A 15,555-nucleotide genomic window follows, 5' to 3' on the forward strand; every position below is an offset into this window, starting at 1 on the left:
AACATTGAAGCTGTTAGAAGCAAAGTTTGTATTTATTTCAAATATATATAGATTGCACAAAACCATAAGGCTTACATTTTTTTTCCAGCAAACAGACTCATGGAACACAATACCATTTTAAGCTGATATTGAGAAAAGATATAGGAAAGCTTTTATTTTTTTCTTTTAAGCTGAAGACTTTTAAGCTTTGAACCCCTCTGGAAATCCTTGTGGATTTTAAATTTGGTATTTTACTTTAAGACCAAGAGCCTAGATTTGTTGGTAAAAAGCTAGGGCTCGATCCACTGTGCCCAATGTGAGCAGGAGAGAGGCTTTCCCTAAAAGCAGAAAGTCTGATTTCCACATGCTGCAGGCTTCCACCTTTTGCCAGCAGGTGGCAAGGAGACGAAGGCAGGATTGCTAAACCCGTGCGACTCACACGAGGAGTCGCCGCCTTCTGATGTAACCAAAGGAGAGGCAGCTCCGTGAGTGCTGAGATCCCAGAATAATGACATTTTCTAGATTTACTAAATGCTGAGAAGCTGAAAGCAATTACAGTTGCATCTAGCTCTACAAACCAATCTATAAAATGACTGCCAGAGCAAGCAAGGGTTTCGTACTGCAGCCTGCATTGCTGTTGCAATTGAACAATTGCTACTCAGCTCCAGAAAGGACACAACGAATGAGTAAAATGAGAAGCAGGAAACCCTAACTTTTAGCATTTTAATGTAGTCTAACATAGGTAAAAATATTTCAGAGTCTGTCCCAATATTCATTTGCAAAGATACAAAAGAGGAGGCATTGAAGTCAATTCAATACAGAAGTGGAACAAGGATAGGTAAATAAAAATACAGGTGACAAAACAGAAGCCAAACTTTGAGTTAAAGGAAAAAAATTACCAAAGAATCCTCACTGAACATGTCTAAGTGCTTACTCCTAGAATGTGGAATTTTATATTAAATCCATGTCCATGAGTTCCTATTTTAACTAAAACATAAGAGAGGATTAATTGTCATTGTAAAATAGAGACCTGTTCTAAAACAAAAACAAAAAATAACTCTCTATTGCTACTGAAAACTTTAAGATATTTCTTACTAATAATTTTGGGGAATTATTTCACTAAAGAACTCTAAAATACAAAGTTTCTGGTGTAGAGGACTATCTCCCCACCTATTCTTCCACTCCCCAGAACCACAGTGTACTGTACCAAAAGACTAATTTCAAGACCCCTGCTATCAGCATTGTTCTGTAAGGTACAACGAATTGAGGACAAACCCAAAAAAAGCCTTTCCAAAAAGTAAATTATATTGGGTTTCAGATGATTTGTCAGATCTTACCTGCAAATGGAATGGAAAAACCAAGAGAGGGTGAAATGATGAACTTCCCTCCAAATAGACACTAAAGAGCCACTTGCAGTGTCTTTCTTATTCTGTACTGAATAAGTCAGGTAGTGCAGTGAAAAACAACACTTTGAGTAGTGACCCAGGTCTGATCTCACTGCACAAATCTGTAAAGCAGAAATCATTCTAGTTGCACTACTGAAGCATTGGAAAGAGTTCTACAATGCCATTATGCATAACAATGTGCAATGTGTGGATGAGACTTAAATATCTACAAATGAAAAGAAAGATTCATCAGAGAAAATCTGACCACCTTTAAACTGAATAACAATAGAAGGAGTGCCTATATGCAAGGTTTATTATAACACAGCCTCTTACTACAATTCAGCATTAAAATAAGATGTTTAAGCTGGGCATATATTCTTCTTCCAATACTTCCTCTTAGAAAAACTTTAAATTCTTGCACTTCAAGCTAGATGCACTATCCTCACAGGCCATAGTATTCAAAGTAATCAGCATATAGAAAGAATTCAAATATGACTGGCATTCCACTTACTTCTTAAACCCTTGATTTCTTCCATAATGCTCAAGCATTGTTTGTGCAAACAATTTGCTGCAACAATAGCAAACAGATCCATGTTTAATTGAGACACTGTCATTATATTTCCTTTAAACTCTGCAAAACTGCTCCAACTTGGTCTAATCCACATGAAATATTCTAATGACTTCATAAAGTACAGGGCTGCACAGAGCTTTTAATCTTTATTCCTTACTCCACAAACCTCAAAATTAGTAGTCAGAGTAATAGGTAGAGTTGCAAAGCTGGGTGCACCTGATCCTATGCTGATAAGATACAAATGAGAAACAGAAGAACCTTTCCTGAAGGAGAAGAAATTATTCTATATTATATGGAATACACAGTGATCTTTTCTACCACAAAGTTTTCTGCTTTAAGACAAGTTAGCCTTGCAAGTACTACCACAAACAGAGTTCAATATCAAAATACAGTAAAATTTCAAGCAAAATCAGATAGCATATGAAAATAAGTGTTTGCTTTCATCCACATAAGGTAGAAAATAAATTTGCAGCTGTTTGCCATGTTCTCAGACAACAAAGAGCCACAGTAATTGCTTGAGTGACCAGATCTTATTGGTAAGGTCATCATGAGATGGAGACTTTGCATTCTCTCCGGCTTGGACATACATGTCAGAGTGTATCTGTTTGAATAAAATTGAAACATTAATTTGGTTTTTAAACATTCACTAAATTGTGCAAAATTTCTTCTGCAAGACAGGTCAAATTGAAAGCTGTATATGAATTTAGATTTTCTTTTTTTTTGAGTCAGTACATTGTTATACACTTTGCTGGAATTTTCTTGTTTTTGAAGTCTATGAAGGCAGTGAAATAGTGACGACTTTCAGTGAGACACAAAATGCTGATTTGCTTGGCACTGCTCATCCTGCAGTGGTTTGCAAAAGCACAAGAACTGTTAGCTCCAGCTGAACTTAGGAGGAACTGGGGACATTCCTCACCTTTCATACCTGAGCTTAGTATTATCAGACAGCTCTCCAGTGGCTGATGTGAAGATGCTCAAGGCATGTATGTTACCCACCTCATCACAGCAAGATTTATACAATATGCCACAACAGTAATATTTTAATCTTAAATCAATACTAAGATGAAAGGTTCTGATGGAATTATTACAATCCACAGATGTTCCATGGACAGAAAATGGATTAGGACAGAAAAACAAATTGTTTGCACAAAAATGCACTGCTGCACTAGAGCACAATTTAATGTGGAGATAAGTCAAAATCTGTTTTACTTTTACACCCACAAATATTAGCTCAAATTTGTTTCAGACTTTCAGTCATGGCCATTGCTTATAGAAACATAGCAGTAATTTCAATTGTCAGCAAGTGATTAACATGGAATTTTATAAATATAAAGAATTATTTATAGGTGATTTAAGAACTAACATTTATTAAGGAAGTTTTAATTTTTAAAAGGAAGTAATTCAGTCTGAGAAAGGAAATACATTCAATGACTTAAACACCCTCAGAATCTGAGTTGTCAAATGCATGCAATTGCCCATATGCAAAATACCTACCACAAACAAATGCCTACAGCTATTTCATTAACAGTTCTGAATACTAAGCTATAGAAAGTAAATTGATGACAACGTGGTAAGAGAGGGAACAGCTAAATTCCTTTCTCCAAATGGCAGCTTTGCCATCTGTTATCTTGATTATTATTCTTTTTAGTCTTCTTTTAGCAAAATTGGGAACTCCAAACTGCTCGGTAAAAACTTAATCAAGTCCTTTTCACTTTTCAGTGAAAGTGAAATAGGCTATTACAAAACTTTTAAAGTTTGAGCCATACCATGCTGCAACCAACAGAAAGTTTCTCCCATGGTTATAACATCAGTGTGTTCTCAGTGAGAGGTCCCATAGCAGCTCAATCTCAATGCTGCTGCCCCAGACATTTCTGCATCCCAAGAAACATACTCTATTCAAATGGAGAAAATCAACCAACAAAAGATTGACTAATTTTGAGCAGAATGAGGCTCCAATCTCACAAAGGCCAGGAACACTGGCAGGAAAGGGTAAAATGAAGGAAATAGGAGCACAGAACTATACCAGCTTTAACTTATGTATTGCTAAGGAATCGCATCTTGCAGTAGAAACTGCAAAAATAGAAGCAATTTTTGATGACTTGAACTCTGACAATGCAGCTTTAGAGAAAACCACACAGGCCAGGGTACTGGGAAAAGTACTGGAGCAGTTAACAGCATACACTTAGGGTGAGTGTAACCACTTCCTTTGCTTTTCTTTGTATATTTGATTAAGCTAGGGAATGAGGGGGTAAAAGCCAGGCTCTGCTTCCCTTACTGAAGAGGCTGAAAAGCTTAAGTGCTCAGGAGATCACAGCAACAAATTACGCTTCTTGTCAGGTTAGTTTTAGAAGGGATTAATAATCATTTATTAATTAATTAATAATCAATAATTAAGATTTCCATGCTCCAAGTATAAACTGAAAGATGACCAAAATTAATATGATCTGCAAACAAGAACCTTTTTTCATGAAATAAAGATTCAGAAAATGTAGCACTACTAGAACGGATCAGCCCTTTAACAAACTGTGTTATTAGAAATTTAGGAGATGTACATCGAATTCAATAAACAAAAAGCTCCTTTGCTCTTCCCTCACACTTTAATTTCATTTCCTCTGAGAACCCAACTACCCTGCATGTTACTTCTAGAATAAGAATGTCTGACACAAAATGCATCCAGCCCTTAAAGTTAGGATGATATAGCTATTGAGATTGGCCAGGTGGTAACAGCTGTGACAATATTCCAACTCTCCCTGTAAGCTGTTCATATGAATTGTGCTGCTTTTCACTCACTTCATCCCAAGTTGTCAAAAAGCACATATCAGCCTTTGTTCATCTGTGTTGGCTTGTTAACTGTTAAACACATGGAGATGAAAACCTTGAAGCACATGACGCTGCATAATATTGTTAAAGGCAGCGCTTTTCTAAAAAGCATGATTTCACTCAGAGGTTTATTTGTCCTGATGAGATTATATTTGCCTCAATGAATTTTGAATTTGAAGTAAAACTTAGATTCCATAACTTAGATCCATTTTACAACCCTAGCTTTCAAATTTTTCAGATGGTTTTTGGAGCAAACATGCTGTGCTATATGAGAAGTGCCTGAGTTACCAGACAATAGAGTAATATTTGGAAATCCAGCTCCTCAATTACTGCTAGTTAAGCACTCAAGATGACTTCTGAACTTTAAAATTCTTGGTCTACAATTTTGTCATGAAACCCACATTTTTTGTGGCTTGTTCCACAGTGGCTATCCAAGTTTACAGTGGAAAATATGAGTAATAGCTACATTTAAACAGAACGGACTTCAGGAAAAATACTTGTGTCAGATCTGACAAAACAAAAGCAAACTGCAAGCCAAAATCAGGTTAGACAACATCTGTCTTACTTTAGCCTTTATGTGATTCTTATTTCAAACAACCGGATAAGTAAAAAAAAAAAAAAAAAAAAGAGTACCTGTGGCACAGAAACAATACTGAGGCAGGTAAGATCAACTGTTGTGAAATGGCAAGGAATTGGAGTGCCTCACATGAGGCACAGATCACAGAGATCAGGATGAGTGGGGTCAGTGAATTCTGTGCCTGTGCCATGGTGTGCACTAACTTGGCCAGATACCAAAGTGTGTTGGGAGGTTCACCACATGGCTGTTACAAGGACTAGCTCCACTTGGTATTAGTCTGCTGAATGCTTGCTAAAAGGTAGCTGCAAAGGGATTTGTTTAACATAAAAATAAACATAACAAGTACACAAAAATAGGTTAAACATTCACAACCAAAAGAAACTAAGGTAATCAATTGCAGGAGTACTAAAAACCATAACAGGTACTCAAAGGAAAAGTCAGAATGCCCAGCCATGCTGCAAACTGCATTTTTTTACTACTGGAATCAGTACCTAAAAATTCAATGAGTCTGAAGTTTGCTGTACAGATGAAAACAGAGTAATGTTTAACAGTGTTTCGGCAGAAAATGTAATTTGGGTCATTGTATCCCTGCTAATACAGCATCCAGTTCACCTGACTAACTGTAATCCCTTTCTGGTTTACAGGACTATAAACACAGGATTATTTATGACAAATTTTTTTTCAGCAGTACATTCAAGAACATCTCCTGCAATAGCTAAATGATAGCAACACAGCATAGAGTCTTTAAAACAAAACTATATTCTTGCATGTAATTCTAGGCAAATAAGATCTTTTGAAACAACTTCAGGTCATATGGGGCCTACTTTCACAGATACTGATCCAGAATTCAAAGCTTAATTTTTAGACAGCAACTTTAATTTGCTGTGCAACAGAGAATTCAACACTGCTACATCGACTATAACTAACAAAGGTTCAAACACATCTTCAAAAAGCATGGATTTAAGGCACAGACTGACAATCTTACATCTCACAAAGTAAATTATCAGTGGAGCTTATTTGAAGAAGGTGTAACATATGATCTCCTGCTTTAGACACCTAGAGGAAATATTTAATTTCTTACTTATCTGGCCACTGACCCCAATTTCAAGACATGAAACCAATTATGGTTAGTGAAGGGATTCTATTCCTGATAAGACCAACAAAAAATTCCTTTTAATATGCATACATTTCCATTTTGTTAACTTGCAGTGATGCCCATTTCCTTAGGAAATACAAGTATCAATAAGAAATGCAAAAAATTTTCTTTCAGATTTAACTTGCCACCCTTTTCATCTACCCCATTCCTCTTCCTCTCAGAAAAAAAAAAAAAAAAAAAAAAAAAAAAAAAAAAAAAAGCAAACCGGAAAACTCTGAAGAGGTGGTTACTTACAAGAAGAAAGCTCATTGTAGGAAAAATATATACCCAGTAATTCAGTTCTGTTGACTGCCTCAGTCACTGGTGAGAGAACCATTCTGTAGACTGATCTGGAAAGAATGATTTAAAAAGAGGGACACAGTCAGGAATTTAAATGCTCTTGACTACTGACACACTTTGCTAATCTATCTTGAGAAGGTCAGTTAACTTCATTGTGTGAATTTCCAAAAGGATATATTAATTTTATCCATCTTTAAATAAGATTTTCATCTCACATCTTCAAAGCTGCTCCAAAAAGGACTATGCTTTCATTTGCTACTAAAGCCAAAAGATTGTCAGATGGGGGCAGGTAAATTGTGATATTCTATGGCAATGTGTGACACTAGTCCCTAATTAAACCATTGGAATAAAACACAGTAATTAACATGAAATTATTCTAGATTCACACTGTTCATTTGTGCTTCCACGAACACAGCAATTGAGGACTATTTATGTTCATACATTTCACAATTCAATACAGGAAAGCTTTCAATGCCAAGATTTAAAATCCATATGTTTAAGATAGATGATTATACATATATGCATCTTATAAAGTGAGATGGAAATTGCTTTTCCTTTTGGTAAATTACCTAGTGCCTTTCATTAAGGCACACAAAGCTTACAGACCTTCAGAGTGATTCCAGCAAGTGCCATCCAAGCAGTCCATGGTCAGGGGCCAATTCTTTAAAGTACACCTCTGCTGACTGAGGACAGATGAATGGGAGGTATTTTCAAGAAGACAGTATTAAAAATACTCAGTCTTCATTCAAAGTCAGTGTATTCATCCTTAAACTTTCCACACCTCACATTTATTCAGTCTTCACATTGTGGGCAAAAAGTGATCTTCCACAGGTCCTTCACTTCACCTGTCCTGCTACTTGGATAGCACTTGCTATCTCCTCTTTGTGAAGGCAGTTCCTGAGTGTCCATAGCCATACTGCACCTCATACATATGAGCTGGTTCAAATACCTATAATCATTAGAGACACACATTTGTCAGAACAAAAATCCTCACCAGTTCTACATCCTCTTGCATCTTTATTAAAAACCAAAAAAAACACCTCCCCATCAAAAAAAAACCCCAAAAAACAAAAACACAAAAACAAAGAAAAAAACCCCCACCAAAACAAACAAACAAACAAACAAACAAAAAACAAACAAAAAAAAGGAGCAGTTTCTAGCTTTCCCAAACCTATCCTGTTGGCAACCCATCTGACTTTAAGAGTTTCTGGACTGATACTGCATCCACTTGCCCCATTAGTATTTACATCTAGTTTATATTACTTTCTCAAAGTTCCTTGTCTCCAGGTTTTGGATATACAAATATTCAATATGAACACACTACATTTCTTTTATTTTGCTACCTTTTCTGTTCATTTATTGCAGCATGTTAAAAATGAAGGCCTTTTGCATATACAAAGGTCTTTATTGAAAACAGACAATATGCACTTTGTTAGTCCCCTTTTATCTGCCCACATCAGATTCACTGTCCATGTTGCAAAGTAACACCTAAGTAATAATTCATGCTCCAGAGATGGGCCTCTTGGCCTTCCTGTTGAGTATTCTGCATGAAAGAGCAAGAAAAATGAGCTGATTTCACAAAGACTAAACTTTCCACTACTCAAAAATAAAGTCTAAGAGATATCTACACCAATTCCTTTCAGTGGCAAGTAAAGACTGGCATATACTTTTCTTTGGGCAAGAACAATAAAGTGGATGCATGTGTTTTAGAATGATCAAAACTGAATCCATGTTCAAGATTCTAGCTCAGAAACTTTGAAATACAATTAATGAGCACTTCTCTCTCCAAGTCACCAAAGCCTGTTGCTCAAGAAGAAGATGTTAAAGTTCATTCTGCTGGACTCAGCTTCACATCGTAGAAAAAAAAGCAACTATTCCTATGGCTTTGGGACAACAACACATTAAACAGAACTTTCCCAGTTGCACACAAAATGAAAACATCTTGCTTGCAACATTCCTTTTAGCAAGCACTTTAACAAGAGTCTCCAGATTATAATCAAGCTGAGAGAATAAATGTTGACTCCCATTTATACGGAAAGTGGGATAAGTCAACTAATTCTAAATGTTCAGCTGTTCACTGCCAACTACATCAAATTCATATTCTTAGTTAAATATATTAAAAAGAATTTAAAATATTTTCAACTATTTATAGTATCAATCCAAACCAAAATACTAAATACAGATTTTAAAATGAGAGACAGAGTGGAGTTATATGGACCCAAAAGCATACACTGAAGTTTTAATTTGCTCAGCAGTACAATTTGCATATACACTTGGAACCTCAGGTGACAGCATTCCTGCTTTATTTGCCACAATTCTATTGACAAAGGCCTGTGGTCCTGCATGGCATGCAATCCTTCCTGGGTTTAGCTGATGTTTCTCTTGTTCTGAGAAGTGGTTTGATCAGAGATCCTTGTTGAAGGTTCTCTAAGCACTCCCTGGCACTCAGCTCTTACTTGGCCCAATTCTATTATTTTTCTACAAATGATAATCTGGCCAAGATCTACAACAGAACCTTCTGTGTAACTTTTCTTATCTTTTTCAGCATATAAAGATTGTGTTTCCTTTGGTTTGCAAAGGATAAATTCCTTTATGTGAGAGTTTACTTACAATGACATTCAGTACCACCCACACCTTATAAAATGGAAGAAGGAATAATTATTATGTAATTCTGATCCATCGGAGACTGATGAATCACAATAATGGTTTTAATAACCAAACAGCAATCCAAAGCCTAAATGATCTACATAGTTTTTTCAAGTTTTAAATATTATCACTAGAAAGGTGCCTAAAAATGCCAGGAGGAGAGTCCTATTGTGACAGACAAATTTAATCCATGCTCCAAAGGGCTGAAATCCACTCATCATTTGTCTATTCATGAAAAACAAAAGAGGTTATGTTGCAGATTGACACAATTCTGATCTCTGCTCTAATGCTTGGCCTACTCACACCTAATAAATCCCAGAGAAGCTCAAAAACTGTTTGAAAACAGGCTGCAAATAAATTGAATTATTATACTTAGGCATTTAGTACTAAAGTCCTACTAATTTCCTTATGGATAAAGTAAACACAAAGCTTCAAGTTTCCCTGGCAATCCTGCCCTTTAAAAACAGGCAAAAAAATAGGACAAATCCCCCCACCACTGCAAACCATCCAGCTGGTGATCCTGATAGCTACAGACTACAGTTAACTGATAGTGATGTAAACTCCTTATGCCAGCTTGCTTAAGCACAGAAGCACAAATGCACATAATTAAGATCTGATGTTTGCTTTTTCCTCCAAACACAAATGCAGTATTTGTGTTTGAGCACTGGCAGTAACAACTGTGAACTATGCTATTAATGTCTGTTTTAAAAATCTTTGTGGCAGAATCCTGTCTAGAGGAACAAAAATAAAATGTATTCAGACAAAGCAACAGTGAAAAGTGCATTAAGAAAATTAAAAGCAGTGATTACAGAAGAAAATAATGTATTCTCCTCTCAGAAAGTTATTTATGTATAACATTTCTTAAAATGGATCCAAACACTGCCATTCTCAATAAAAACTACATTTCTGAGAGGATATATTTTTAAAGTATATGCAAATCCATACTTTATTAAAAGGGAGAAATATAGTTCAGTACTTCTTTTGCTTCTTTTCCTCAAGCATTTTTCAGGTTAAATAAATTGGTGCTAAACAGTCCAGGAATTTAGATGCACTTATGGCTTCATTTATTAACTCAGATTTAAGAATTTATATCTTAAAAAATACATTGCAGAACTGAGGCTTGTTAAGTTCAGTAAGGGACACAGTGAAAACTGTCTGCAGCTTAAAGATGCATTTCACACTAAACTGAGGCATCCATTTACTAGACAGTCTCCCAAAATGATCTCTGGCTCTAAATCAGTATCTGAAGGTGCATCCTTTCACTGAGGATCCATGGATTTCAGCTGTCTGTTGCAAGTGGCTAAAGCAGGACTATATGAAATTGTTCTCTCACCTGCTCCTATTGAAGCCTTCTGTAGTGTTTACTAATGCTGTATAAAATCAGTCCTACAGCTGAGTCCTTTCTGTGAGATATGCATACAAATATTCTGGTGATTATTGTTCTGAATTTTTGAGGCCATATAAGGCTGAACACAGCAGAACTAGAGGCATTGGAAAACCATGATCCAGGTAGGCAGAAAAGTATTATCCAAATGTGAGGGGGTTTTTGGCAGCCACTTCTGCCAAAGCACCCTGCCAAAATTTGTCAATCCACATTGCTATCAGTCATACTGCTACCACTGGTAGATTTAACAAAAACAAGTTTTCCCAAGGTGGCACCAAATAAATCTTGGTAATCAGTTAAGAAGGTTTGGGGGTTTTTTTGTTTTTTGGTGGGTTTTGTTTTTTGTTTTTTTTTTTTTTTTTGTTTGTTTGTTTTGTTTTTTTGTTTTTGTTTTTTTTTTTTTTGGTGTTATGGGATTTTCTTAATGTTTGTTTGATTTGTGGTTCCTCAGAAAAACACAAAAAGGCAAACCTATACCAGCTACAAACACTGAATGTCACCAGGTGTTCTGAAGATTCTGAAGATGAACTTCTATTCCAAACACAGCTGAGTGAAGTCTGGATATGGAGCTCCTAACAGAGCAAAACACCATTCTGCACATACATCACTAGGCCTTAGAACAACAAGTAAGAAGATCAGAGAAGTTTTGTATCTCAGGTAGATTTAGCTTCAGGTCAACAAGAGCTTTTCATTAGGTTTCACATGTGCTTGCTTGAGATGAATTAGAGAATCACAGAGTAGCTGAAGTTGGAAGGGCCATCCTGAGACATCCAGACCAAGTCACCTTCTGAAAGCAGGTTCAGCTTGGGCAGATGGCTCAGGATATCTGAATATCTCCAAGTACGGAGAGCTGGCCCAGTGTTTCATCACCTTTACAGGAAAGAAGTATTTCCTTATACTTAAATATAGCTTTCTGTACATCAGACAAGTGGGAAATAAGCCTCATCTTCTAATTCCAGAAGTTCCTTTTGGGACAAGAGTTAAAAACTGTTTAGGAACATAAATTAGATAAGTTCTTAACAGATCAAAAGGAGCTTCTTTAATTAAAACAGATTGTTATAGGCTTCATCTGGAGATGCACTTACCACTGCTATTTGACTACTTTTGTGCTTTATAGGAAGATAAAAATTTGAGATTTCTAGTATGCAGTAAATACCAAAAACATCAATTCTCCATATTGCACAAGCATATATGTAATTTTCTGCCTGTATTTAAAAACAAGTATTTTGATAAAGCTGAACAGAAGCAGATGCTTAAATACTTTGATTAATAATAATTTAAGTTAGAGATACCTTTACTTACAGCCTTATATGTATTACACGTGTTAAAAACTTCCAAATCTATCTACAAATAAAAGATATTCCTCATCCACATGAAGCACTGACTATGGCAAGATTATTTGCATTAAGAGCAATGAAGAATTGTTTGATACTGTAAAGTAACAATTGCCTCTTACATACTTTCCATTGCCATTATGGGAGAATATACTGGAAGCTGAACAATCTGTGTCCACTGGATATCATATGGATTTATTTCATATAAACATATTTTACTTGAACAATATTTTTTTTAGATCAGCATCCCATAAACAAATGAGCCAGCACAGAGTCCTGAGCTTATGCAGAGCTCTTCCTGAGAAAATACTGTTCTCTGATAAACAAGTATTTTAAGCTGAGGGCCTACTTGCCTACTATTTGTGTAATGTACCATGCAAGCAGCATTTCAAACCACTTTTGGAATGAAAAGCCAGAGTGGATGTGGTATAAATTCCAGAAACCCATGGTGCAAAGATATTGTCTTTGGCCAAATTCTGACCTTATTTTTGTGCATGCAGCGATCAAAGTTAAAAAAAAAGGCATGGCAAAAGTTAGTCTCATGCTGAATAGATTGCAATACACCCATCTACAAAGCCAAAACATTCTAAGGAAAAGAAGAGAGAAGGGAAATTGGGATACAAACAGATACAAGCCAACATTTCAAAATTTCACTGCCAAACCTCAGACTACAGAAACGATTGGAGGCTGAGCTTTGTCCAATTCTTTAAGCAAAAAAATCCCCTTTTATTACACTCCTTGGGCCACTGTGCATTCTTTCAAATCCCAGACAGATTTCCTAATTTATATTGACTCACACCAGGCAACACAGAGCAGCCTTAAGTCCCAAGTTTCTTGTACACTTAGACAAACTGCAAAGCACAGAAACTTGTCATTGAAGTACGTGTTCCATGAAGAGCAGAACCACTGATGTTTTTCTGTAGGGACTCCTGCCCTTTGCTGTTAATTTTTCTACTGAAGTAATTTCAGCCCTTTCTACCCACTGTGTCATCTGAGTACTGGAGCAGGAGACAGACAGCACGTGCAGGCTTCAGTGTGCAGAGCCACCACACTGAATTTTCAGCCTATTTGTGTAAACACACTGCATAAAAGCTGAATTCCTCCCAGCTTTCCTTCAGTGGAGGCATTCATTTGAATCATCCCAATCTGTTAATTCAGCAGTTTTCCCAATCCTTACAGATTATTTGCTCTGCAATCTTACTCTTCACTTGTAGCAGCCAGCAGACATTGAAAATGACAGTTAGAAATGTATTAGAAAGGTAGACACAACCAAGATTAAACAAAACTAATTTCCACAGGGAAACAGAAAAGAGAAAAAGGTGCTTTAAACAGTACTGAATTCCAAATACTTTATACACTCTGATTTTTTTAGCATTAGAAAAAACAAAACAATCCTATATCCTGTTTTTAGCAGCTTCTCCATGCAGCTGAAATAAAAGAAACATGGATTTACTCTTCATGCTGAAAAGCTTTTATTCTCACTTTCATACAACTCAGTAAATTGCCCAGAGAGTGATTTATTCTCCGTCATGATCTCCTGCATATCTTATACCCACACAAAAGACGGATGCTGGCAGGCAGAGCTGTCAGTAGGAATTTCAGCAGAAGTAAATTGTTTAGTACTTACAATGCAGCATAATAGCTGTAATTTCATTTGAACTGCTGCCATTAATAGAACTACAAGCCAAGACCTCGGGACTCATCACTGTGCAGCCGCCGGGAATTTCTCTGTGCACACTTCACAGATGCAGGTAGCTCAGCCCTGGAAGTGTTACCACACCTGAAAGAATGACAAGCCAGGCCTGGCACTTTCCCTCAATAGTCAAAGACACAGGTGCATATCAACTGCTAAGGAGTTTCCCATCAGTATTTAACAGGTGTTGTCACAGCTATTACCATCCTCTGCCAAAATGCAAACTAGAAATTTCAACGCATATTGAAAAATGTTTAAAAGGAAACCTAAATATAATGCAGAGATATCCAAATATGTGTATATGTAAACTGCACGTGAGTTGGGCAAGAAGCATGTTTTTCTGGAGCTTGTTCTTCTGAAATATTACAGCTGCTACTTATGAAGAGATAGAAATTCAAATACATTAAATGCTTGGCTGTAGATATCACATCAGCAGATAGTTGTTCTTCACCTATTGGTGAAGCACCTATTAAAATGCTTTTGTTTGAGTACTGGGATTGAAACAAACTACAGAGTGTTTTCTTGATGTAAGAAAATATATAGAGCCTGAATTCTATTTTATGCTGTTTGTATACACCCTGAATGGGAGCTCAGGATTAGCATATATGCTATAAAAGTAATGAAACACAGCCAATTTCAGAAAAAGGGCTTTGAGTGTAGCAAAGATGACTTTTGCTGTGGTATCCTTTCTACTCAGAAACTGCAGATTTAGCTGTCTCTGACAGGTTAAACTAATTAACCACCCTGCAGGCAGTCCCAGAGGTCTGTATGGGAACTCAGACACTGAAGAGGTGAATAAGCCATTAGTTCTACCAGAGGAATTATTTTTTACATGCATGTCTCTCATCACTGCTAATCAACCATGATACACATTCTTTCTGCCAAACTCCCTGAGATGCATGGGTAAACATCCCCAAAGTAAAAAAAAATGCTACACACTTCACTTCCCTGTCCAACCTGCAGAAGGAGGGAAGAATGAGCAGTGAAGTGCACATGCAGGACAGGCTGTTTTAATGACAGCTCAGGAATCAGCTCATGACTGATCTGGTATATGAAAACTATGAGGGCTGCTGTGGGGAGAGAAGAGCAGATGTTGTAAGAGAAGCAGCATGTAGAAAGAAAAAGTCTTTCCTTTTACAATAATAGAGAACATAGCAAGGAAAAAAATAAATAAATAGAAGAATGGAGACTTGAGGAACCACAGAGAAAAGGACAAACATGTAGGCTGACAAATGTCTCTCAAAAATACAGTATTTTGTGCCTCCATTGGATGATATGTCTAAGCATTAATACACTCCATTATTGAATCTACTTACATATTGCAATAGCCACATGACAAAGATTGGAAGCAAACTCAGTGCAATCAGTCTCCATTAAAATTTGTAATATGTCACAGAAGATTTCTTGGACCTTCTTGAGAGTAGGAATAAATTGGGATTTTCCATTTTAAGTGGGAAAACCAGAAAGTTTCCACTCGGATCACAGCCTTAGGGCACGCTCACAGAGAAAAAAAAAAAAAAAATCTAGAAAACATTCTCCAGCAATATCCCAAAACTCCAAGCCAGGAGAAAGAGGATGTGTTTGGGAAAATTCCCGAGTGAATGCCTGAACACTTCTGGCTGTTCTGACCTTTTCCAACAGCGCCATCTTCTGGTGACCAAATATTGGATTTTTTTCCTAGTCTGAGGAAAAAAATAACCATATCTAAGATAATTCCCATACAAAAAAACT

The sequence above is a fragment of the Erithacus rubecula genome, assembly GCF_903797595.1.
Source record: "Erithacus rubecula genome assembly, chromosome: 8".
NCBI lineage: Eukaryota > Metazoa > Chordata > Aves > Passeriformes > Muscicapidae > Erithacus > Erithacus rubecula.